The sequence below is a fragment of the Hemitrygon akajei genome, chromosome 4 (genome assembly GCF_048418815.1).
Source record: "Hemitrygon akajei chromosome 4, sHemAka1.3, whole genome shotgun sequence".
NCBI classification, from domain to species: domain Eukaryota; kingdom Metazoa; phylum Chordata; class Chondrichthyes; order Myliobatiformes; family Dasyatidae; genus Hemitrygon; species Hemitrygon akajei.
Window position 1 is genome coordinate 153,864,037 of NC_133127.1, and position 24,181 is coordinate 153,888,217.

Below are 24,181 nucleotides of genomic sequence, written 5' to 3' on the forward strand. Positions count from 1 at the left end.
CGCTCAACCTACCTTCATAAAACACGCTCTCTAATCCAGGCAGCGTCCTGGTAAATCTCAGTCTCCTCTCTAAAGCTTCCACATCCTTCCTATAATGAGGTGACCAGAACTGAACATAATAGTCTTAGTGAGGTCCAACCAGGGTTTTGCAAGCTGCAGCGTTACCTCATTGCTCTTGGCTTGCTGTACATTTCTAGCATTTTCTGTTTTTATTTTCAATTTCCATTGTCTATCAGTTTTTAAAATCCCAGCTGGGTCCCTGGATATGTGACAGATTACTAAACTAGATTTTGCTCTGTCTGGAAGTATGCCGAGGTTTAGTCCTCCTTCTGTTGTACTGCAGCAGTCCAGCCGAACTGAATGGCCTGTCAGACTACTTTCAAAGGCAGCTGGAAGGCAACCACGTTAGTCGGACTGGAGGCGCATAGGACAGCAATTTTTTTCATCTAAAGCACAATAGTAAAGAGATAAATTTTCATGGCAGCTGAGTATTTTTGTGGTCATCATTATTAAAACTGTGTTTTGTGTACATTACAACATTTTTCACCTTAGGATCATCTGGTCAAATGCTAGCGAGCATTATATACTTTCAGCTTGTAGGGATGAAATGAGATTTGATAGTTCAGGGACCAAGCAGGAGGAACTGTTTGAGAGCTTACTTCTGTTGCTGCATGCACGTGAATTTTTTTCCACTAGACTGAATTGCTTTTTTTTACATTGACTGTTACCTCAAATTCAAATGAATTGGTGAAGTTATTTGTGAGCATGCTACCTTTTAATTTCTGGTTCCCATTGTCTGCTACTTTGTGTCTCTCAACCACACCGTGTTCTGCGTTTCTTTCATAGTTTAACCATTACCAAAAGGGGAAATCAGTGGATGGATCTCTCTCAAAAGAACCTGTCTCCCACTCTCTTTTAGAAATTCGCTTATAAGTTAGCTTGAGTCCCAGGTGTGTAAATAATGGATATAAATTCAAGAAGGGAGTATGCCAGGATGCGTTACATTATCCTGCTAGTCCTTCCCAGATCTCCTATCAATGCAATGCTCCTCAGACAGGATGAAGAGGTCAATACTCCCCAATGCCATTAGGTTTTACAATTCAACCGCCAGGAGTAAGATATGTTAAAGTGCCGGGGTTGATTGTATTTAATGTATTTAAGTAAACTACTTAAGAACTTTTTAAAAGCTATTATTAATGCTTTTTGAGAGAGTGATTTAGATGCATATCATATTTTTACTGAGTTAAGTATTGTATGTAATTAGTTTTGCTACAACAAGTGTATGGGACATTGGAAAAAATGTTGAATTTCCCCATGGGGATGAATAAAGTATCTATCTATCTATCTATCTATCTCAATGCCACTGCTGGGAACCCACATCTTCCCATTCAAATTCCTTTCAATTTAACTTTAAATTCCTTGGCGCTGTCATTTCAGAGAATTGTTCATGAGTCCAGCATGTAATTGCCATTACAAAGAAGGCACAGCAGTGCCTCTACTTTCTTAGAAGTTTGCGAAGATTCGGCTTGACATCTGAAACTTCGACAAACTTCTATAGATGTGCATGGAAATTTTACTGACTGGTTGCATCACCTACTGGTATGGAAACACCAATGCCCTTGAATGAAAGAGCATTTCATAGTGGATACAGCCCAGTCCATCATGGGTAAAGGCCACCTGCCACTGAGCACATCTACAAGGAGCACTGTCACAGGAAAGTGGCATCCGTCAGAAGATCATAAGATATTGGAGCAGAATTAGGCCATTTGGCCCATTGAGTCTGCTCTGCCATTTCATCATGGCTGATCCATTTTTCCTCTCATCCCCAGTCTCCTGCCTTCCCCCTGTATCCCTTCATGCCCTGACTAGTCAAGAATCTATCAACCTCTGCCTTAAATATACACAAAGACTTGGCCTTCACAGCTGCATTAAGCAAAGAATTCCACTGATTCATCACTCTCTGGCTAAAGAAATTCCTTCTCATCTCTTTTCCAAAAGGAGACCCCTTTATTCCAAGACTATGGCATATAATAGAGCAAGAATTAGTGGGAAGCTAGAGGATTGGGAAGCTTTTAAAAATCAACGGAAGGCAACTAAAAAGCCACAAGGAAGGAAAAGATTAAATATGAAGGTGTTCTAGTGATGCACATAGGTATATGTATATGTAGTTCACCACAACTAGCCAATAATATCAAAGAGGATACCAAAGCCATCCTTCCTATAAAATATTTCTTCTTCTTTAGGATGTATCTATCCTGCACCTTCTGAATTTCTCCCAGAAACTCCAGCCATTGCTGCTCTGCCGTCATCCCTGCTAGTGTTCCCTTTCAGTCAATGTTGGCCAGCTCCTCTCCTGTACCTCTGTAATTCCCATTACTCAACTGTTCCGCTAATATATCTGAGTATAGCTTCTCCCTCTCAAATTGCAGAGTGAAGTCTATCATATTGTGATCACTGGCTCCTAAAGGTTCCTTTATGTTAAGCTCCCTAATCAAATCTGGTTCATTACACAACACCCAATCCAGAACAGCCTTTCCTCAAGTGGGCTCAGCCAGGAGCTGCTCTGAAAAGCTATCTCGTAGGCATTCTACAAATTCTCTCTCTTAGGATCCAGCACAAACCTGATTTTCCCAGCCTACCTGCATATTGAAATCCCCGTGACTATTATCACATTACCCTTTTGATGTATGTTTTCTATCTCCAATTGTAACTAGTAGCTCACATCCTGGCTACTGTTCAGAGGCCTGCATATAACTCCAATCAGGGTCTTTTTACCCTTGCAGTTTCTTAGTTCTACTCACAAGGATTCTACGCCTCCCGATCCTATCTCACCTCTTTCTAAGGATTTCATTTTCCATATCCGAGAACAAGGAACAACCAGCGATTTGACTGATTTTTGTGCTGGGCCACATTGAAAAGGTCAGGGTGTTGGGGCCAGAGGAAAGGACAGGCTATTGCTCAGCTCAGGGTTACTCATCTCTGTGCGGAACTGAGGCTGTGGCCTGCAACTAACGGGCTCCTGAATCAGCTGCAGTGATGACTGGCTTCACGGCTGTGGACTCAAGGTGCCATTTTAGAGCAGCCCGTGGTTGAGCCCACCAGGGGAAATTCCTGTTCAGTTCCGTTCAGATCGTGGTTGAGCCCACCAGAGGAAATTCCTGTTCAGTTCCGTTCAGATCGTGGTTGAGCCCACCAGGGGGAAGTTCTGTTCAGTTCCGTTCAGCTCGTGGTTGAGCCCACCAGAGGAAAGTTCTGTTCAGTTCGGAAACTTTTATTGTTTGCACAATTTGTTTTTTCATTTCTGCTCATTGGGTGTTTGACATTTTTTTAAAATAGGTTGTATTGGGTTTCTTTGTTTTGTGACAGCCTGTGAGGAGACAAATCTCAAAGTATACATACTTTGATAATTAATATACTTTGAAGTTTGATTTTATTTTTTACCAATGGAGCCATCCCGCTCTCTCTGCTTACCTGTCTGTCCTTTCGTACAGTGTGTATCCTTGGATGTTAAACTCCCATCTATAATCTTCTTTCAGTTACGACTCAGTGATGCTCAAAATGTTATACCTGCCCATCTTTAACTGTGCTGCAAAATCATCCATCTTGTTCTGTATACTGCGTGTATTCAAGTACAACACCTTCAGTCCTGTATTCGTCACCCTTTGTGATTTTGTCTCCATGTTAAACTGTAACTCGTCCCACTGCCCTGTCCTTCCTGATGGTCTCACTGCACACTGTATCTAGTTGTTTATCGACTGCCCCATCCTCTGGTCCTATCCCTCTGCCAGTTCAGCTTAAACCCTCCCCAACAGCACTAGCAAATCTGCCCACAAGGATATTGGTTCCACTTGGGTCCAGGAGTAATCTGTCCCGAACACAGGTGTAACCATACTTTCTTGATAATTATTGTTTGTTTATTTATTATGATTTTGTTTTATTTTGTATTTGCACAATTTGTCATCTTTTGCACACTGGTTACTTGTCTGTCTATGTTGTGTGCATTTTTTCATTGGTTCTATTGTGTTTCTTTGTATTCAGTGTGAATGCCTGCAAGAAAATGAATCTCAGGGTAGTATCTGGTGGCATATATGTACTTTGATAATAAATTAACTTTGAACTTTTAAATACTCCTTTAAAGGGCAGACCTTATCACATACTTCACCCAACAGATCACACTACCACCCCCACACACCCCACCCCCCAAAACAGGTTCCATTTATCCCTCTGTTCTCCTGCATTGGTTCCAATTATCACATAAGAAATGGGAGCAGGAGTCGGCCATCTGGCCCGTCGAGCCTGCTTTGCCATTCAGTAAGATCATGGTTGATCTGGTCATGGACTCATCTCTATCTACTTGCCTTTTCCCCATAACCTTTAATTCTCCTACTATGCAAAGAAAAAGCACCTGTTTGACAGCAGATTTCACCACTGGTAGCCTGTTTTCCATCTTATCACCATCCTGGTTGACTCACCCCATCTGGCTCCACCTATCATGCACCAATGTTGTGGTAACTTCTACTTTACAAAAAAATCACTCGACAACTTGATGGCCAAAAGAGCATCTTTATCTGGGACGGCAAATGATATTTACAATACAGAGGCTTCCAGGTACCTCGTGCGGCCTGGGTGGAGGAACTATATACAATGCATACTGGGAGTAAAAAGAGCGGAAGTAAAGACCCCGCCAACCCCGGATCCCGCCTCTTGCTACCAACAGCTCGCTGATTAGTATTAACTTACTTTTAATAATACTCACATTACAACAAATGCCATCCCTGGCTAGCTCCATCTGTCCTGACAAAGGGTCTCAGCCAAAGGCATCGACTGTTTATTCTTCTCTATAGATGCTGCTTGATTTGCTGAGTTTCTCCACCATTCTGTGTCTGTTACTCTGGATTTCCAGCATCTGTAGAATCTCTTGTGTTTCCACGTGTCCGTCACTCCACCTACTTGCCCCTGTTTCAGCACCCCTTCCTCATTATACCAGCTCCCTCCCCTCTCCAGCCTCGGCCCTGACGCAGGGTTTTAACCTGAAACACAGACAATTCCTTTCCTCCCACAGATGCAGCTTGACCTCTGAGTTCCTCCAGCAAAATTCCTGCATCAGCAGTTGCTTGTGTCTCCTGACCAGCTCCGAGGTGGACTCTCAATGCTTCCCAGATGGAACAAAGTCATCGGGGTTTTGTAGCAGAGGCTTGTGACTTTGGCAGGGTGGATGGGATTTGTGGGTCAGTAGTTAAAATGTACTCAGTTCCGACTCTCCACAGCAGCACAATCAACACAGGAATTCAGGAGAGTGATGAGGAAATTTAAATGGCATAATCTGTTTTGGCTGTTCTCACACCCTGTACCGGGGAGTTTAACTGTTGATGTTGTGGATGGCCTGCATGATTTACCAAGGAGCTGATGCCATATATCTTGCGTATTGCTACCTTATAAAATAGACATAGCTGGCTTTTGCCTCTGTTTGATATGAACTTTGCTGGAGTTATTGGAGTTAGTTTAAATTGCAGTGAATGCTGATGCCAAACAAGCAGTCTGCTTAACTTGGATCTGACACAAGGAGATTTGGCTGTTTTATCTGCTGATGTAAAGTATGCTTATGTGAAAATCTAGAATTTTACTCCAAACTGTTCTGAGTTATTGTTGATTACAAAGTGAAGAATAACCTCAATTTCTGATTCATCTTGTTTCTGAATCTCATTTGAATCTTTTTTTTTAAGATTAAAGAGATTTAATGTAGGTTTAATTTATAGATGGAAAACCCAGCATTGGTCACCTATTGCAAGCTGTCCTTGGGAAGTTAGCAGCGTGCTGACCCGTGAAACGATTGAGGGAGTTCCAGGAGGCAGATGCAGCCGTTGTGGTAGATGGGCTTCAGGGAAGCCTAGCTGAGTTACATGCCCCAGGATACAAAGATACAAAGCCTCCAGCCTGCCCTTGTGGTTCGTCGGGCTGAGTCTCTGAAGTGTGATCGACCTTGATAACTCAGAAACGGTAATGCTTCGAGTGTGTTTGATAATTGGTTAATTATTGTCGCATGTACCAAGGTACTGTGAAAGTCTGCTGAAAACATGTTGTCAAAACATGAGAATATCGAGATAGCACAAAGCAGAATGCGGCGACAATGCAGAATACGGTGTTCCAGTGACAGAGAATTGCAACGCTGGTAGACATAATGTGCAAGGGCCCTGGTGGGGTAGGTTGTGAGGCCAAGTGTTCACCTCGATTATACTGGAGCAGGGTGGTGAACCTTTTTGAGGACATGTGCCCAAATTGGTGATGATCATCTAAAAAAAATTCTCTCATTTGCTACAGTAATCTTGAGCAGAGATTATCATTGCTTAATGAATTAGTGACAATAATTATGGATTTTTTCAAAGGAAAAGGGATAAGTTCTGTTGCTTATTTGTGTATTTTACTATTAATAAACAGAGGCAGATTGAAATAAATGAAAGGTTTCAGAAAACCCATTCAAAAATCAATGATATTAATCCTTAAAAAACAACTGAAAAGTCAAATCTTTTCTAAATAGTATAGATATCGTACATCTTGTATAACATAAGAAACGTGAATCTGAAATTGTTGGGAAAGGAAAGTAAACACACTTTACTCTCAGTGAGACTTTTGTTTGTTTCAATTGTTTATTTTTATTGTTGATGATATTTGCCTATACCTACAGGGTCCATGATACAACCAGCCCATAGTATTTGTAAACACCAGTGGGAGTTACTGAAGACAGTGATCTAAATTCTGCCACCTCTCAGACGAGAGGCTGCTTCGTCCCTCACCAGTCCCAGAAGAACAACCTGCGGCCATACTTGACAGGCTGCAACCCTCCTTCGGTGACTGGGGACTGGGTCAGACTCTGGGCTTGTCCTGGAGTGGCAGACGTTCTCAGCAACTGGCTGCACCTTGGTAACCTTAGCTATCTCCCCTGGATCTGGACGAACCCAGCGCGCTTTGTCTAGCACACAGTAATCAAATGCCTCGTGCTGTTTGCAGCAATGCTGAAGCTCCTGCAGATCGGTTTAATCAGTGCAGGTCCAGCACAATGGCTCCGGGTTGCTGCACCATTGCAAACATTTTATATCCGACTTGTATTTGGTTGTTTCCAGACTTACATGTATCTTCATGAAGGCGCTAAACTGCACACAGTATTTACTGCTATTATCACTGAATATCCGGTATTCGTTCACAAACTACAGAATTAAAATATAACACGAACAAAGCCTTTGCCAACTGGTCCAGGTATTTACTATACTAACACCAATGTGCATTCCAGTTTGGTGAGGATTTCAAAATGTATCATTCAACGTCATGTGTTATCGCAACTGTCTAGCTGGTGCAGAGCCGGTGTGAGACGTTCCCTGTGAATACATCTCACTTCTCTCAGTTGTAAAAATTCATTTGCTCCTTCATTTGGCAGCAAAGATAAACATTTATGTTTTTTTTAAATTAAGGGTGGGATTTAAAGAATTGAGGGGTAGCACTGCATCCTAGGTGCCAACAACATTTTCGTGTCTGCCATCCTGGGCACATGTGCCATATGTTTGCCACCCGTGTTAGAGGTTTGTTTAAGGATAGCGGGATAGAAGCGGACCTTGCTGGAAGGGAGGAAAAGGGAGGATGACCTGGGTGGGAGGGTACTTTTATTATGTCGGCTGCTTTCCCAAGGCAGGGCTAAGTGTACACTGAGTCAGTGGAGGTGGATGCTAATTTTGTGATGGACTGGGCTATGTTCACAACTTTCTGCAATCTCTTGTTGCCATTCCAAGCCATGATACATCTGGATGGGATGCTCTCCACAGTGTATAAAAATGCCTTGAGGAAACAAGAGGTGACAGCATGCCTTCTTGGCTAAAACGGGCATGAATTGCAGGTAGACTCTCTTAGTTTAGCATTCCTTGGCACTTTCAATATTATGTGCCACATATTGGTACATAGTATTGTTACGAACCCCGTAACTGGGTCACTTACCAGCAAAGACAGAGAGGTCCGTTGAAGTCTGATGATACTATTTTTAACAGTATTTATTAGTAAAAATACACAAAAATAATATCAATGCAAATATACAGATAATATACGTCGTCAATACTAAATCTAAAAGTGCAGGTATAATAATAATCAATAAGAAATAAGCTCTATCGTTGTCTAGGGGATAATGTATTGTCCGATGGAAATATAAAGTTCACTCAGTTCATGCAGGCTGCAGCCTTTGGGGACTGCTGGGTTGCAATGGTTGGAGAGAGAGAGAGAGATTTGGAGAAAAACTTGCCGGCTTTCCTTTTATGATTTCGATCCATCAGGAGTCTCGTTGTCGTGGCCGTTCACTTGTGGCCTCTCCTTTAGCTAAAGCCGTTCTTCCGTGGTGAGGCCGCCAACCCAGGCAAGGGAAGGACGCATGTGAGCCCCCCACCCGCTGTCGCTATTAAATGCTGTCACGGGATTTCTAGCGTTTCTCCTGGTGCGTCTAAAGGGGTTGTTCCCCAGACCCTCTTTTATCCTTACTCACGGGGTCTCAGATGTCAATCAGGTTGGGATGATGCAATCCCTCAACCAGCCCACTCTGGTCGTCCCCCGAGGGGCTTCAATGAATAGTACAGTACTCAATACACAATTCCGTCTCCAAGAGACAATGGCCGTTATCAGTGGTTCCGTTTTCGCTGAGGCCAGGCCACATTCCAAACCTTGTGGATTCTGCGTGTCTCTCTCTCATTTCCTGGGTCCCAGACCCAAATTAATAGCAATCTTGCAATTCTCAAAAAGGAATTGACTTTGTACCCTTCGGCCCCTCAGAGTTGCGGCACATTCGTAACAGTATTCACGTACTATGAATGTTGATAAAGTCTTATTCATGTGCAGAATTTATTTTACTTATTGAGATCCAGCACAGAATAGGCCCCTCCGGCCCTTTGAGCCAGGCTGCCCAGCAACCCCCCAATTTAACCCGAGCCCAATCACAGGACAATTCACAATGACCAATTAACCTACTAACCAGTGCATCTTTGGGCTGCAGGAGGAAACCGGAGCACCCGGAGGAAACCCACGCAGTCACGGGGAGAACAGGCCATGGCAGAAACTGAACCCTGGTCGCCTGTATTGTAAAACGTTGTGCTAACCACTATGCCCATAGGCTCCTTCATTTTCAGGGGGATTGTAAATGATTTAGAACTGAACATTCTGCAATGAATAAAAATTGATTTAATTACGGAAGAAGGTATTTGTTGAAGCACCTGAAGATGGTTGGGCTAGGGCTGTCTTAAAAATAGAAATGTCCTGGGGCTGGGATGATTGACTTCAGTAATCACAACCGTCTTTCTTTGTGTGAGGTCTTGGACTGCTTTTCCTTGATAACCAAAGGCTTCAGTGCTACCAGGGCTCCTTCATGGCACTTTTCAGTCAAATACAATTACTATATTTAGGAGATATTTAGACAGGCACTTAAATAGTCAAAGCATAGAAGGATATGGACCTAGTGTGGGCAAATGGGATTACTGGAGACGCTGTGATGAGCCACAAGGCCTGCATCTTGCTGTATAACTCCTACTGCTTTCACCAGTGAGTGAGAGCGCATTCAATCATTCTCCCAGCCCATCACGGATACTCACTGAGTGTAGACCGAATATCCTGGATGGGATTTGTACAGCATTTTGTGGACAGGATGTAATCCTGACAATTTCTACCTTGTCAGGTAAATGTAACCAAATGGGAACAGCCTGGCTGGACGTTTCACAAGTTCTGTGGTTTTCAGCACTGCAGCTGGGACCTCGATTGGTCCATAACGTTCTGCTCCTTCAGGAGTCTTCCACTGTTTCTTACTGTTACCTGGGGTGAATCAAAAAATCTGCAGACTGGGATGAGCAATGGGGAACCAACAGTCATGGACCCACTTCCTTGTCTTTGGCACTGAGGCACTGGTCCATGTCATTATGACAGGGTTGTTCTTGAAGCCTCCCACTCCCGTTAGTTCAATTATCCTTCACAGCAACTTTGCTAAGTTTAAAATAAACTCACTGAAACCTTTTTTTTTCTCTGTAATTAATGTGGCTATGTTATTGTTCCATATTTCTTGTTGACTGCTTTGATTTAAATACCTCTAAAGAGAACAGGCCCATCCCAACAGAAAGAGCTAGTGAGCCAGCTGGGTGGAGAGCTCCAGGACTTAGACTCAGTGTTGGTGACAGAACAATCCTTTCCAACTCACAATGGTGCAAAAGACCCGGAGCCACGTCGGGACGGGCTGACCGTTTTCCGAGGGGTTGGAAATAGAACTGAATGCTGCACAATCGTCAGCGACATGATGGAGAAAAGGTTATTAACGGAGTGATGGAAGGAGCCGAGGCTGTCATGGCAAAGAGGTGACCTTCCTCCAGCATCTGCAATGCAGAGAGTTTCACTTTTACTGGGTGTAGCTCAAGCCCGTGGATAGATTCCTTCTTGATTCCTAATGAATTCACATTTACCAGGACTCCTGATACACCAGCCAATTAGTTGGACTTAAGTAACATTGCACAGTTTAATTTAAATCTGGGGCCAAGTAGCCCTGCAGAAGCAAACTTTGTATTTCATGGGAATAGATCTAATGAAACTTGATAGCACAGTTGGGGACATGTTCAATCACTTTGCTGATGTAATGAGCTATATCAAATCGCGAAATGGTCAGAAGGAGACTATTAGTCTTATTGAGTCTGCAATATTTGTATAGGAGTGTAAACAGCCTCCCTAGCCAATGTTTTTCTCCTTAAACTGATAATACAATTTCATTTTGTAGGTCGACATTGAATCTGTATCCACCGTCATTGGAGGATGCATTCTATGTTTCAGCTATTGGTTGTGTCAGAATGTTTCTTTTATCAAACACCTTAAATCTGTGCCCTCTGTCCCTTTGGTTATTGAAAAACCTGCTCTTCTTTTTATTCTGTCCAATGCTCCATCACTTTAAGCAACCCTGACAAAGCTTTTCCCATCCTGTTCCTCCCCTGCAGGGGACTGATGGATTTTTATGGCAGTTTAAAAAAAACCTGAATTTAAATTGTACAATTCTCATGATGGAATCTGATGTCAGTGTAACTAACCGGAGCCTCTGGATTGCTCATTTAACAACTTAACCATTGCACCAGATCATTTGTATCCGTTGTGCTTCTACCATATTTCTAAATCTCCTTTTCTCCTCAGCTATGGTTTTCCCTCTCAGCTGGGTTTGCTCCGTTTCCAGGACTTTTATCCCCTCTTACTTCACTCTCCTGCCCTCCACATCCTCTGTTACATCTTCTCCATTCTGCATTATGTCAACTGTGGGCATACCTCTCCCTCCCTTCTCTTTCAGCTTTCCCAAGGAATTGCCTCCCTGACTCCCATCTTCACCACTATCCATTGCCCTTCTGTACTTCCCCGGCAACACCTACCCTGTTCCCTCTTTTCTTGCCCCCATCCCAAGGACCCAGTCTCTTCTGCCTTGAATGCTGATTGGTTAACTCCTTTATAGAATGCCCCTATTCAGTGCTTAATGGTGATCCCAAGCTTCCATTAGCCTATAACTTTAATTCTCTATCTCAGCTCCAGCTTCGGTTAAAAAGACTGCACTACTATCTGTCAGTTAGCGCCACCAATAGTTGTATCAGTTGGCTCTCTCTTGGCCTCCCTTGGACGTCTCCACCACCACCCTCCCCCCCCCCCCCCCCTTTTCAGCAACTGTTTGATGTGTAGGTTAGTTCAGATGTAAGGTTCATGACCTGAACCTTTAACTCTGGAGATGCTGCCTGAAATCATGAAAAGTAAGGGTCCCAGAACAGATCCCTGAGGCACATGACTGGTCACCGACCTCCATGCAGAATATGACCTGTCTACAACCACTCTTTGCCTTCTGTGGGCAAACCATTTCTGGATCCACAAAGCAATGTCCCCTTGGATCCCATGCCTCCCTACTTTCTTTTAAGCTTTAATGGGGTACCTTATCAAATGCCTTGCTGAAAGCCATATACACGACATCTACTGCTCTTCCTTCATCAATGTGTTTAGTCACATCCTCAAAAAATTCAGTCAGGCTCGTGAGGCACAACCTGCCCTTGACAAAGCCATGTTGACTATTCCTAATCATATTACACCTCTCCAAATGTTCATAAATCCTGCCTCTCAGGATCTTCTCCATCAACTTACCACCACTGAAGTAAGACTCACTGGCCTATAATTTCCTGGTCTATCTCTACTCTCTTTCTTGAATAAAGGAACAACATCTGCAACTCTCCAATCCTCAGGAACCTCTCCCGTCCCCATTGATGATTCAAAGATCATCACAAGAGGCTCAGCAATCTCCTTCCTCGCCTCCCACAGTAGCCTGGGGTACAGCTCATCCGGTCTCGGCAACTTATCCAACTTGATGCTTTCCAAAAGCTCCAGCACATCCTCTTTCTTAATATCTACATGCTCAAGCTTTTCAGTCTGCTGCAAGTCATCACTACAATCACTAAGATCCTTTTCCATAGTGAATACTGAAGCAAAGTATTCATTAAGTACCTCTGCTATTTCCTCCAGTTCCATACACACTCTCCCACTGTCACACTTGATTGGTCCTATTCTCTCATGTCTTATCCTCTTGCTCTTCACATACCTGTAGAATGCCTTGGGATTTTCCTTAATCCTGCTCATCAAGGCTTTCTCAGAGTCCCTTCTGACTCTCCTAATTTCTGAGTTTGTTAAATTCTCCTGAGTTTGTTAAGTGTGTCCAGGATGGATTCCTGTCACAGTATGTTGACAGGCCGACTAGGAATGCCATACTAGATCTAGTATTAGGTAACGAACCGGGTCAGGTCATAGATCTGTCAGTGGGTGAGCATCTGGGGGACAGTGATCACTGCTCCCTGACCTTTAGCATTATCATGGAAAAAGATAGAATCAGAGAGGACAGGAAAATTTAAATTATGAGGCTATAAGGCTAGAACTTGCGGGTGTGAACTGGGATGATGTTTTTTCAGGGAAATGTACTATGGACATCTGGTCGATGTTTAAGGATCTCTTGCAGGATGTTAGGGATAAATTTGTCCCGGTGAGGAAGATAAAGAATGGTAGGGTGAAGGAACCATGGGTGACAAGTGAAGTGGAAAATCTAGTCAGGTGGAAGAAGGCAGCATACACGAGGTTTAGGAAGCAAGGATCAGATGAGTCTATTGAGGAATATAGGGTAGCAAGAAAGGAGCTTAAGAAGGGGCTGAGAAGAGCAAGAAGGAGGCATGAGAAGGCCTTGGTGAGTAGGGTAAAGGAAAACCCCAAGGCATTCTTCAATTATGTGAAGAACAAAAGGATGACAGGAGTGAAGGTAGGACCGATTAGAGATAAAAGTGGGAAGATGTTCCTGGAGGCTGTGGAAGTGAGCGAGGTCCTCAATGAATACTTCTCTTCGGTATTCACCACTGAGAGGGAACTTGATGATGGTGAGGACAATATGAGTGAGGTTGATGTTCTGGAACATGTTGATATTAAGGGAGAGGAGGTGTTGGAGTTGTTAAAATACATTAGGACGGATAAGTCCCCGGGGCCTGACGGAATATTCCCCAGGCTGCTCAACGAGGCGAGGGAAGAGATTGCTGAACCTCTGGCTAGGATCTTTATGTCCTCGTCCATGGGAATGGTACCAGAGGATTGGAGGGAGGCGAATATTGTCCCCTTGTTCAAAAAAGGTAGTAGGGATAGTCCAGATAATTACAGACCAGTGACCCTTACGTCTGTGGTGGGAAGGCTGTTGGAAAAGATTCTTAGGGATAGGATCTATGGGCATTTAGAGAATCATGGTCTGATCAGGGACAGTCAGCATGGCTTTGTGAAGGGCAGATTGTGCCTAACAAGCCTGATAAAGTTTTTTGAGGAGGTGACCAGGCATATAGATGAGGGTAGTGCAGTGGGTGTGATCTACATGGATTTTAGTAAGGGACTTGACAAGGTTCCACATGGTAGGCTTATTCAAAAGGTCAGAAGGCATGGGATCCAGGGAAGTTTGGCCAGGTGGATTCAGAATTGGCTTGCCTGCAGAAGGCAGAGGGTTGTGGTGGAGGGAGTACATTCAGATTGGAGGGTTGTGACTAGTGGTGTCCCACAAGGATCTGTTCTGGGACCTCTACTTTTTGTGATTTTTATTAACGACCGGGATGTGGGGGTAGAAGGGTGGGTTGGCAAGTTTGCAGATGACACAAAGGTTGGTGGTGTTGTAGATAGTGTAGAGCATTGTCGAAGATTGCAGAGAGACATTGATAGGATGCAGAAGTGGGCTGAGAAGTGGCAGATGGAGTTCAACCCGGAGAAGTGTGAGGTGGTACACTTTGGAAGGACAAACTCCAAGGCAGAGTACAAAGTAAATGGCAGGATACTTGCTAGTGTGGAGGAGCAGAGAGATCTGGGGGTACATGTCCACAGATCCCTGAAAGTTGCCTCACAGGTAGATAGGGTAGTTAAGAAAGCTTATGGGGTGTTAGCTTTCATAAGTCGAGGGATAGAATTTAAGAGACGCGATGTAATGACGCAGCTCTATAAAACTCTAGTTAGGCCACACTTGGAGTACTGTGTCCAGTTCTGGTCGCCTCAGTATAGGAAGGATGTGGAAGCATTGGAAAGGGTACAGAGGAGATTTACCAGGATGCTGCCTGGTTTAGAGAGTATGGATTATGATCAGAGATTAAGGGAGCTAGGGCTTTTCTCTTTGGAGAGAAGGAGGATGAGAGGAGACATGATAGAGGTGTACAAGATATTAAGAGGAATAGACAGAGTGGATCGCCAGCGCCTCTTCCCCAGGGCACCATTGCTCAATACAAGAGGACATGGCTTTAAGGTAAGGGGAGGGAAGTTCAAGGGGGATATCAGAGGAAGGTTTCTCACTCAGAGAGTGGTTGGTGTGTGGAATGCACTGCCTGAGTCAGTGGTGGAGGCAGATACACTAGTGAAATTTAAGAGACTACTAGACAGGTATATGGAGGAATTTAAGGTGGGGGGTTATATGGGAGGCAGGGTTTGAGGGTCGGCACAACATTGTGGGCCGAAGGGCCTGTAATGTGCTGTACTATTCTATGTTCTATGTTCCTGTTAGCCTTATAATCTTCTGGATCTCTAACATTACCTAGCTGTCTGAACCTTTTGTAAACTTTTCTTTACTTCTTGACTAGATTTATTACAGCCTTTGTACACCATGGTTCCTGTACCCTACCATAACTTCCCTGTCTCACTGGAACGTACCTATGCAGAACTCCACACAAATATCCCCTGAACATTTGCCACATTTCTTCCATACTTTTCCCTGACAACATCTGTTCCCAAATTTAAGCTTCCAATTTTCTGCCTGATAGCCTCATAATTCCCCTTACTCCAATTAAGCACTTTTCTAACTTGTCTGTCCTATCTCTCTCCAATGCTATTGTAAAGGAGATAGAATTATGATCACTATCTCCAAAATGCTCTCCCACTGAGAGATCTGATACCTGACAAGGTTCATTTCCCAATGCCAAATCAAGTATAGTCTCTCCTCTTGTAGGCTTATCTACATATTGTGTCAGGAAACCTTCCTGAACACACCTAACAAACTCCACCCCATCTAAACCCCTTGCTCTAGGGAGATGCCAGTCGATATTTGGGAAATTAAAATCTCCCATCACGACAACTCTTATTATTACACCTTTCCAGGATCTGTTTCCCTATCCGCTCCTTGATATCCCTGTTACTATTGAGCGGCCTATAAAAAACACCCAGTAAAGTTATTGACCCCTTCCTGTTCCTAACTTCCACTCACAGAGACTCTGTAGACAATCCTTCTAATGACATCCACCTTTTCTGCAGCCGTGACACTATCTCTGATCAACAGTGCCTCCCTCCCAGGTTTATATTTTAGATTTCCAGCATCTGCTTTTCAATGTCATTTCATCTCATGGTGTTTGCAACTACCTTTCCCTGTCTGTATTATGACAAGAAAATCAAATCACACAAATGAACAGGTAATATTTTGGCATTTGAAAATGATATGATTATGCTTAGCTTGAAAATAAGCAGGCAGCAGTGTAAGAGTAACAAAGCAGTTAAAAGCTGTTTGACAATAGACCAACGAAGCAGTAATTGGCTGGATTGAAATGCCCTGTGTTTTCTGTGGACAGGTCATAACCGGCTAATTTTCCACATTATTACCTTATTGCATCACTTTAATGATTTTAGCATTCAGCCACTGCTTATCTTGTTCTTTTGGCTAAAAGCCTAATTTTATGCATGGCCAGTGCTAATTTACACAGACTGCGCCATTTAAACTGGCTGCTGAAGGAGGAGTAGTAGTCATTTATATTTGAGGATTTTGTCATGAATATCAAGGCCAGCATTTATTGCCCATCCCTCGTTGCTCTTGAGGTGTGGAGATCACCTATAGAAACCATTGCAATCCTCCTAGTGAAGTGAATGTTCCCATGGGCAAAGTCAAGGTACATTGATTATCAAAGTACGTATACTCTATATACAGCCTTGAGATTTGTCTCCTCACAGGCAGCCTCAAAACAAAGAAACCCAATAGAGCCCATTAAGACACAAGGAGGCTGTCAAACACCCAGTGGTGATATCAGGATGGAGTTCTGGGGATTAGAATGACTGATGATGAAAGAATGGTGACATATTTCCAATATCAGGACAATGTGGAGTTTGGAGGGTAACTTGGTGGGGTTCCCATACACCTCCTGTCCTTGTCATCTTTGGCCTTGAGGTTGGAGGATTCCCTCTGAATATCCTAGGCGAGTAACAGCGATGCATCCTGCAGACACGTTGTGCTGACAGGGATAGGAGTGAGATTTAAAGGTGCTGGGTGGGGTTGTGGCAATAAAGTTCTGTGTGCTTTTGGGAGGGATTCTGGTTCAGTACATACTGTATCCAGGCAAATGGGTAATACTCCATCGCAGACCAGACTTGTGATGGTGGGATGCTTTTGAGGCATGAAGAGGACAATACTTACCGCAGGGAGACTAACTTCTAACCTGCTCTTGTAATCACTGTATTTATATAGTTAGTCTCCGGTCAGTGGATGTTGATGGTCGGGTACCCAATAATGGTAATGCCATTGAATGCCAACGGTAAGTGTTTGGTCTCTTGGTGGAAATGGGAATTACCTGGCACCGTCAGGGCACATTGGGGAGAAATGATACAACTGTCCTCATCATGCTTGTAAATGGCCATGGACTGCACCCTCCCCAGTAGTGTCTGAAAGCAAGAGAGTGACTGTGAAGACTCTGTTTTGCCCGAACCTTCACATTTACAGGCAGAAGCTCAGACAGCAACACCCTATGCATGGCCGGGATGCAGGACTCAGTCTTTGTTACTGGGCACGAGGGAAGGTGTGGCTCTGAAGAGGTGAAATCTCAGCAGGGGATGCAATAGAGAACGTTATAGAGCAGCCCGTCATGGGGGCACAAGGCAGAAAGAAACACAGACCTGCCAGAAAGCCTGTGGTATAAAGAAATATAACAGAGAAATCTGGCATCGTGCTTGCATGTGGCTCTGCGATGATCGTGGAGCCTAGCCCTTCCTGTATGAACGAGGAGGCTGAGCTCAGACCAAACCACTTGTCCAAGCACTGGGGTCTCAGCTTCCACCCGAAGCTCAGGTTGCAGATGCGGTTTCATAGTTGTGGATGCCATTGCATAAGGTAGCTTGTGTGTGATAAATAAGTCCAGCATTTTGACTTCCAGCGCATTGCAGGGATCGCTGAAGCATTGCACAGCCCTTTGAGGCCAGGTTTTCACGGTCCAGGATTATCCTAATCCAAATGCAGTGTAAATCCTCTGCAAGAAGCCTTCTAACAGCTGTGATGCAGCCACCGGGGGAGCTCGGTATGGCTCATTCATCCAGCGCAAGGCTTGGGATAAACAGGCTCCACAGAGGGAATATAGTTCATAGCTGACATGCACTGATTTATACATTTGTGTTGAACACTTTTGTTCTGAATTTGGCTTCTCTTCTGTTTTTATGGGTAAGCGGGCAGTGTGATGATCAGCAAAGGAGATTAGATGGGAACGGTTGGTGAAAGGGGAACTTAGTGGTGATGGTATAATCATTTTCCAGCCATCTGCAATTTCTTACAGTGGACACACAGATTAGTGCATGCGAAAGGATATTTGACCTTACAACTTTTCCTCTTGCCCCAAGTATTGAAAATAATCATTACTTCAATATATTGTCTAAAATTCTCCTTCATCTTAAGGCCATTCATGCAGTAAAATGTACATCACAATGCATAATGAAATAATCAAAATTATACTAATCTTTAAAATCATTAACATTGAAATAAAAGATTAATTTGGTTGACAATTATGAAAAATGAGACAAAAGTGTACTTTAAAAGAGAGAATGCATTCTTGTATTGATATATTCTGGTCAGGTTTCTTTGCAGCTGATGAAAAGGCATGTCCTCCTTATTGCCTGGTTGTAAGTGGAGTGATTAGCTTTGCTGAGTACTCTAAAGTGGTCCAAGCAGCGGAACTAGTGCTTGAGCACAGTAGCAGTTTGCTGCATCAGATAGAAATATGTCATTCATTTAACGTGTTTTTCTTTAATGTTTGTGGACCCTTCCCACCGAGGCCCAGTTCCGTTATCAGGAGCAGACTCCACACTTCCCTGATCACTCCCTGGGCTCAGTGATGCCAGGCTTCCCCGCTCAGTAGTTCTGCTCCTTCGTGCTGAGCCCTCCTCGGACCCACTCACTGCCCACAGCTCCAAACTTGCTTGCCACCTACTCCATCATTCTGCCCTAATCCTGGCACACCTCTTTCCCCTGGAACCAGTCCCTGATCTTTCTTGCAAACACCAATGACCCAGCTTGTTGCATCCAATCTCACTCTGTCCACTTATGTTGCTTGCCAACCTGGCCGCAGATTGTAACTTACCATCTTGCCCTCAACTTCCCAGTTCTGGCTCACTTGGGTGAAAGTTGGAAAAACAATGATAGTTTAGAAATCTGATTTGTGAATGCAATAAATTACTAAAGCCATTTATGGATATTTTACAATGTAATGTATAGCTAATCAAATAAAATGCTTAGAATAAATAGTTAAAAGATCAACATTAAAACAGTTTTAGATGCCTTGCTAACCTGGAGTTGAAAATAATAAAAGAAAGTGTTATAATATGGGCAATGTTAAATTGGACAACAACTTGTGAAAAGTAGGAATGATGGGATTTATCGAGCCACATAATTCTCTACCCAGCCCTCTTGCTGCACTCATTACCCACACTCCTTTGGGCTCTGTGGGCCTAATTGTACCAGAGCCCATGTTGCCACTGCTGTCTGTGAGGCAAAGTGTTGAGTCAGATCCTGACCCCCACATCACACTGATTTCTCTTTCAAGCCTTTGAACTTTCAGATACGTCTGATGATCCAGCCCAATCAATAATAATATTTAAGAATTAATTAAAATTAAATAATTACAATAATATTTTTAAAACAATATGTTGACCTAAAAACCTACAAGACCTGGGTGTTAATTAAAACATCAAATTAAAGAAAAATGTATTGGCACTTACGGCTTCCAGTGCCCCATTTCAATGAAGGGGGAACGCTCCATTTGCTATTATCTGAATTCCTAGCTTAGCAGTAAGTTCTGCTTTCAGGACGCACCGATTCCTGGGGTATTGGGTCCCTGCCTCAGGAATCGGTGCCAAATACAGCAGCAGGGCGGTAGGGTAGATGCACTGGAATCTGGCCTAATGATCATTCCCAACTTCACTTTACAAGGAACAGATGAGAACAAGCTGCCTCACGCAATGCAACAGGCTGATGGTTTTCCATCCAAGTGCTGTCTAAAAGATTTGTTCGTAATGGAAACAAAGGACTGTGGATTTTGTTAAGCACTTAAAATGGCTCTCGTGTGTTTAATTCGCAAAACCCTACCTTGGTGAAGCTGACACTCTCAGATGATATCAGAGTTACTCAGCGACATGTCGACCAACAGATTTCTTTGAAGCTGCCGGAGGTTTGGAAGCAGATGCTACTGCACGGTTTGCACAGGCAGAAGTCGGGTTCGCATTGCAAGATATCACCGCGGGCAATACCAAATTTCCTTAGGTTGCAGTATCACTAAGTAGTTCCACTGCAGCCAGAGTGGTAAGTCTACAAGAAGACCTGCGGGCACATGATAAATATGTCACTCTGAAAACTCAGCTATTGCAGACCGTTGGACTGTCTGAGTCTGAGCTTGTCATACAGTTGTTCTCCGTGCCCAGCCTGGACTTCAGGACTAATGGACCGCATGCTATCTCGCCTGGGCAATCGCTATCCTTATTTTATTTTTAAAGAACTCTTCACCCAACAAATGCCTGATCAAGTTCACATAACCCTCCCTAATACACCCCTGAAGGACGATAGGGAGCTTGCTAAAATGGCCGATAATCTACACTCCACCAAGTTAGAGGTGCATTGTTCCTCCTCCATTCGGGTTTCAGTAAGCCCTATTGGCAGAGCCTCCAGCAGACTCACACTCACACCTCCAAACTGGACAATGTCGAGTCTATGTTTTTACCATTGATTGATTCTGTTATGGATTTATTGAGTATGCCCACAAGAAAATAAATCTCAGGGTTGTATATGGTGACATATACATACTACTTTGAACTTCAAACTTACCATGTACACTTTGGCACAAACGCCAAGAGGTGCCGACCACTATGCAGCTTCGAGATATTCGAGGTTGGTGAACACCATGGCTTCCAGCTGCTATGGACGTCCATTGTTCATTATGGACATCCTTTCAAAGTGATGCTTCCTGTGTGACACAGATGTCAATTGCTCATTACAGACACCCTTTCATAGAAACATAGAAAACCTACAGCACAAAACAGGTCCTTCGGCCCTCAAAGTTGTGCCGAACATGTACTTACTTTAGAAATTACCTAGGGTTACCCATAGCCCTTTATTTTTATAAACTCCATGTACCTATCCCAGAGTCTCTTAAAAGACCCTTTTGTATCCACCTCTACCACCATCGCCGGCAGCCCATTCACCACTCTCTGTGTAAAAAAACCTTATCCCTGACACCTCCTCTGTACCTACTTCTAAGTACCTTAAAACTGTGCCCTCTTGTGTTAGCCATTTTAGCCCTGGGGGGAAAAGTCTCTGATTATCCACATGATCAATGCCTCTCATCATCTTATACACCTCTATCAGATCACTGCTCGTCCTTTGTCGTTCCAAGGAGAAAAAGCCAAGTTAACTCAACCTATTCTCATAAGGCATGCTCCCCAATCCAGGCAACATTCTTGTAAATCTCCTCTGCACCCTTTCTATAATTTCCACATCCTTCCTGTAGTGAGATGACTAGAACTGAGCACAGTACTCCAAGTGGGGTCTGACCAGGGTTCTATATAGCTGTAACATTACCTCTGAGCTATTGAACTCAATCCCACGGTTGATGAAGGCCAATGCACCGTATGCCTTCTTAATCACAGAGTCAACCTGCACAGCAGCTTTGAGTGTCCTCTGGACTTGGTCTCCAAGATTCCTTTGATCTTCCACACTGCCAAAAGTCTTGCCATTAATGCTATATTCTGCCATCATATTTGACCTACCAAAATGACCCACTTCACACTTATCTGGGTTGAACTCCATCTGCCATTTCTCAGCCCAATTTTGCATCATATCACTGTCCCGCTGTAACCTCTGACAGCCCTCCACGCTACCAACAACACCCCAAACTTTTTGTCATCAGCAAATATACTAACCCATCCCTCCACTTCATCATCCAGGCCATTTATAAAAATCATGAAGAGTAGGGGTCCCAGAACAGATCCCTGAGGCACACCACTGGTCACTGACCTCCATGCAGAATATGACCCATCTACAACCACTCCTTGTCTTCTGTGGGCAAGCCAGTTCTGGATCCACAAAGCAATGTCCCCTTGGATCCCATGCCTCCCTACTTTCTTTTAAGCTTTACATGAGGTACTTTGTCAAACGTCTTGTTGAAATTCATATATGCTACATCTACTGCTCTACCTTTATCAATATGTTTAGACATATCCTCAAAAAATTAAATCAGGCTTGTAAGGCACAACCTGCCTTTGACAAAGCCATGCTGACTATTCCTAATCGTATCATGCCTCTCCAAATGTTCATAAATCCTGCCTCTCAAGATCTTCTCCATCAACTTACCAATCACTGAAGTAAAATTCACTGGTCTATAATTTCCTGGGCTATATCTACTCCTTTTCCTTAATAAGGAAACAATGTCTGCAACCCTCCAATCCTCCAGAACCTCTCCAGTCGCCATTGATGATGCAAAGGTCATTGCCAGAGGCTCAGCAATCTCCTCCCTCGCCTCCCACAGTAACCTGGGTATATCTTGACTGGTCCTGGTGACTTATCCAACTTGATGCTTTCCAAGAGCTCCAGCACATCCTCTTTCTTAATGTCTACATGCTCAAGCTTTTCAGTCCACTGTAAGTCATCCCTACAATCACCAAGGTCCTTTTCCATAGTGAATACTGAAGCAAAATATTAATTAAGTATCTCTGCTATCTCCTCCAGTCCCATACACACTTTTCCACTGTCACACTTGATTGGTCCTATTCTCTCATGTCTTATCCTCTTGCTCTTCACATACCTGTAGAATGCCTTGGGGGTTTCCCTTAATCCTGTCCACCAAGGCCTTCTCACGGCCCCTTCTGGCTCTCCTAATTTCATTCTTAAGCTCCTTCCTGCTGGCCGTGTAATTTTCTAGACCTCTGTCATTACCTACCTTTTTGAACCTTTTGTAAGCTTTACTTTTCTTCTTGACTAGATTATCAACAGCCTTTGTACACCATGGTTCCTGTACCCTACCATCCTTTCCCTGTATCATTGGAACGTACCTTTGCAGAATGCCGTGCAAATATCCCCTGAACATTTGTCACATTTCTGCCATACATTTCCTGAGAATATCTGTTCCCAATTTATGCTTCCAAGTTCCTGCCTGATAGCCTCATATTTCCCCTTACTCCAATTAAACAGTTCCCTAACTTGTCTGTTCCTATCCCTCTCCAATGCTATGGTAAAGGAGATAGAATTGTGATCACTATCTCCAAAATGCTCTCCCACTAAGAGACCTGACACCTGGCCACCTGGCCAGGTTCATTTCCCAATACCAGGTCAAGTACAGCCTCTCCTCTTGTAGGCTTATCTACATATTGTGTCAGAAAACCTTCCTGAACACACCTAACAAACTCTACCCCATCTAAACCCCTCACTCTAGGGAGATGCCAATCAATATTGGGGAAATTAAAATCTCCCACCATGACAACACTTATTATTACACCTTTCCAGAATCTGTCTCCTTATCTGCTCCTCGTTGTCCCTGTTACTATTGGGTTGTCTATAAAAAACACCCAGTAGAGTTATTGACCCCTTCCTGTTCCTAACTTCCACCCACAGAGACTCCATAGACAATCCCTCCATGACTTCCTCCTTTTCTGCAGCCGTGACACTATCTCTGATCAGCAGTGCCATGCCCCCACCTCTTTTGCCTCCTTCCCTGTCCTTCCTGAAACATCTAAAGCCTGACACTACTTAAGAGTCTCTGTAATGGCCACAACAACATAGCTCCGAGTACCGATCCACACTCTAAGCTCATCCATTTTGTTCATGATGCTTCTTGCATTAAAATAAACACATCTCAAACCATCGGTCTGAGCGTGTCCTTTCTCTATCACCTGCCTATCCTCCCTCTTGCACTGTCTACAAACTTTTTCTATTTGTGAGCCAACTGCACCTTACTCCGTCTTTTCAGTTCGGTTCCCACCCCACAGCAATTCTAGTTTAAAGTCTCCTAAGTAGCCTCAGCAAACCTCCCTGCCAGGATATTGGTCCTCTGGGATTCAAGTGCAACCCGTCCTTTTTGTACATTTCACTCCTGCCCCAAAAAAAGTCCCAATGATCCAGAAATTTGAATCCCTGCCCCTGTTCCAATCCCTCAGCCACGCATTTAACCTCCACCTCATTCTATTCCTATACTCACTGTCACGTGGCACAGGCAGTAATCCTGTGGTCCTGCTTCTGTGATGTTTCCTGTGTGACACAAATGTCTATTGTTTGTTACAAATGCCCTTTCAGAGTGATGCTTCCTGTGTGACCCAGATGTTTATTGGTGGTTACAAATGCCCTTTCAGAGTGATGCTTCCTGTGTGACACAGATGTCTATTGTTTGTT

The 24,181-nt window shown here is 43.7% G+C and overlaps 1 long non-coding RNA gene across 1 annotated transcript in view; it reads right to left on the bottom strand.

Annotated features, from left to right (window-relative positions):
- Positions 1–7,347: 7,347 nt before the first annotated feature.
- LOC140726812 (uncharacterized) overlaps positions 7,348–24,181 on the bottom strand; it is a 59,842-nt gene continuing 43,008 nt past the window's right edge. Inside the window, exons 2-3 of the long non-coding RNA XR_012098732.1 lie at positions 20,627–20,765; positions 7,348–10,379 (exon numbers count right to left, since the gene is read on the bottom strand). This is a non-coding gene — a long non-coding RNA (uncharacterized lncRNA). The remainder of the gene's footprint in view (positions 10,380–20,626; positions 20,766–24,181) is intronic.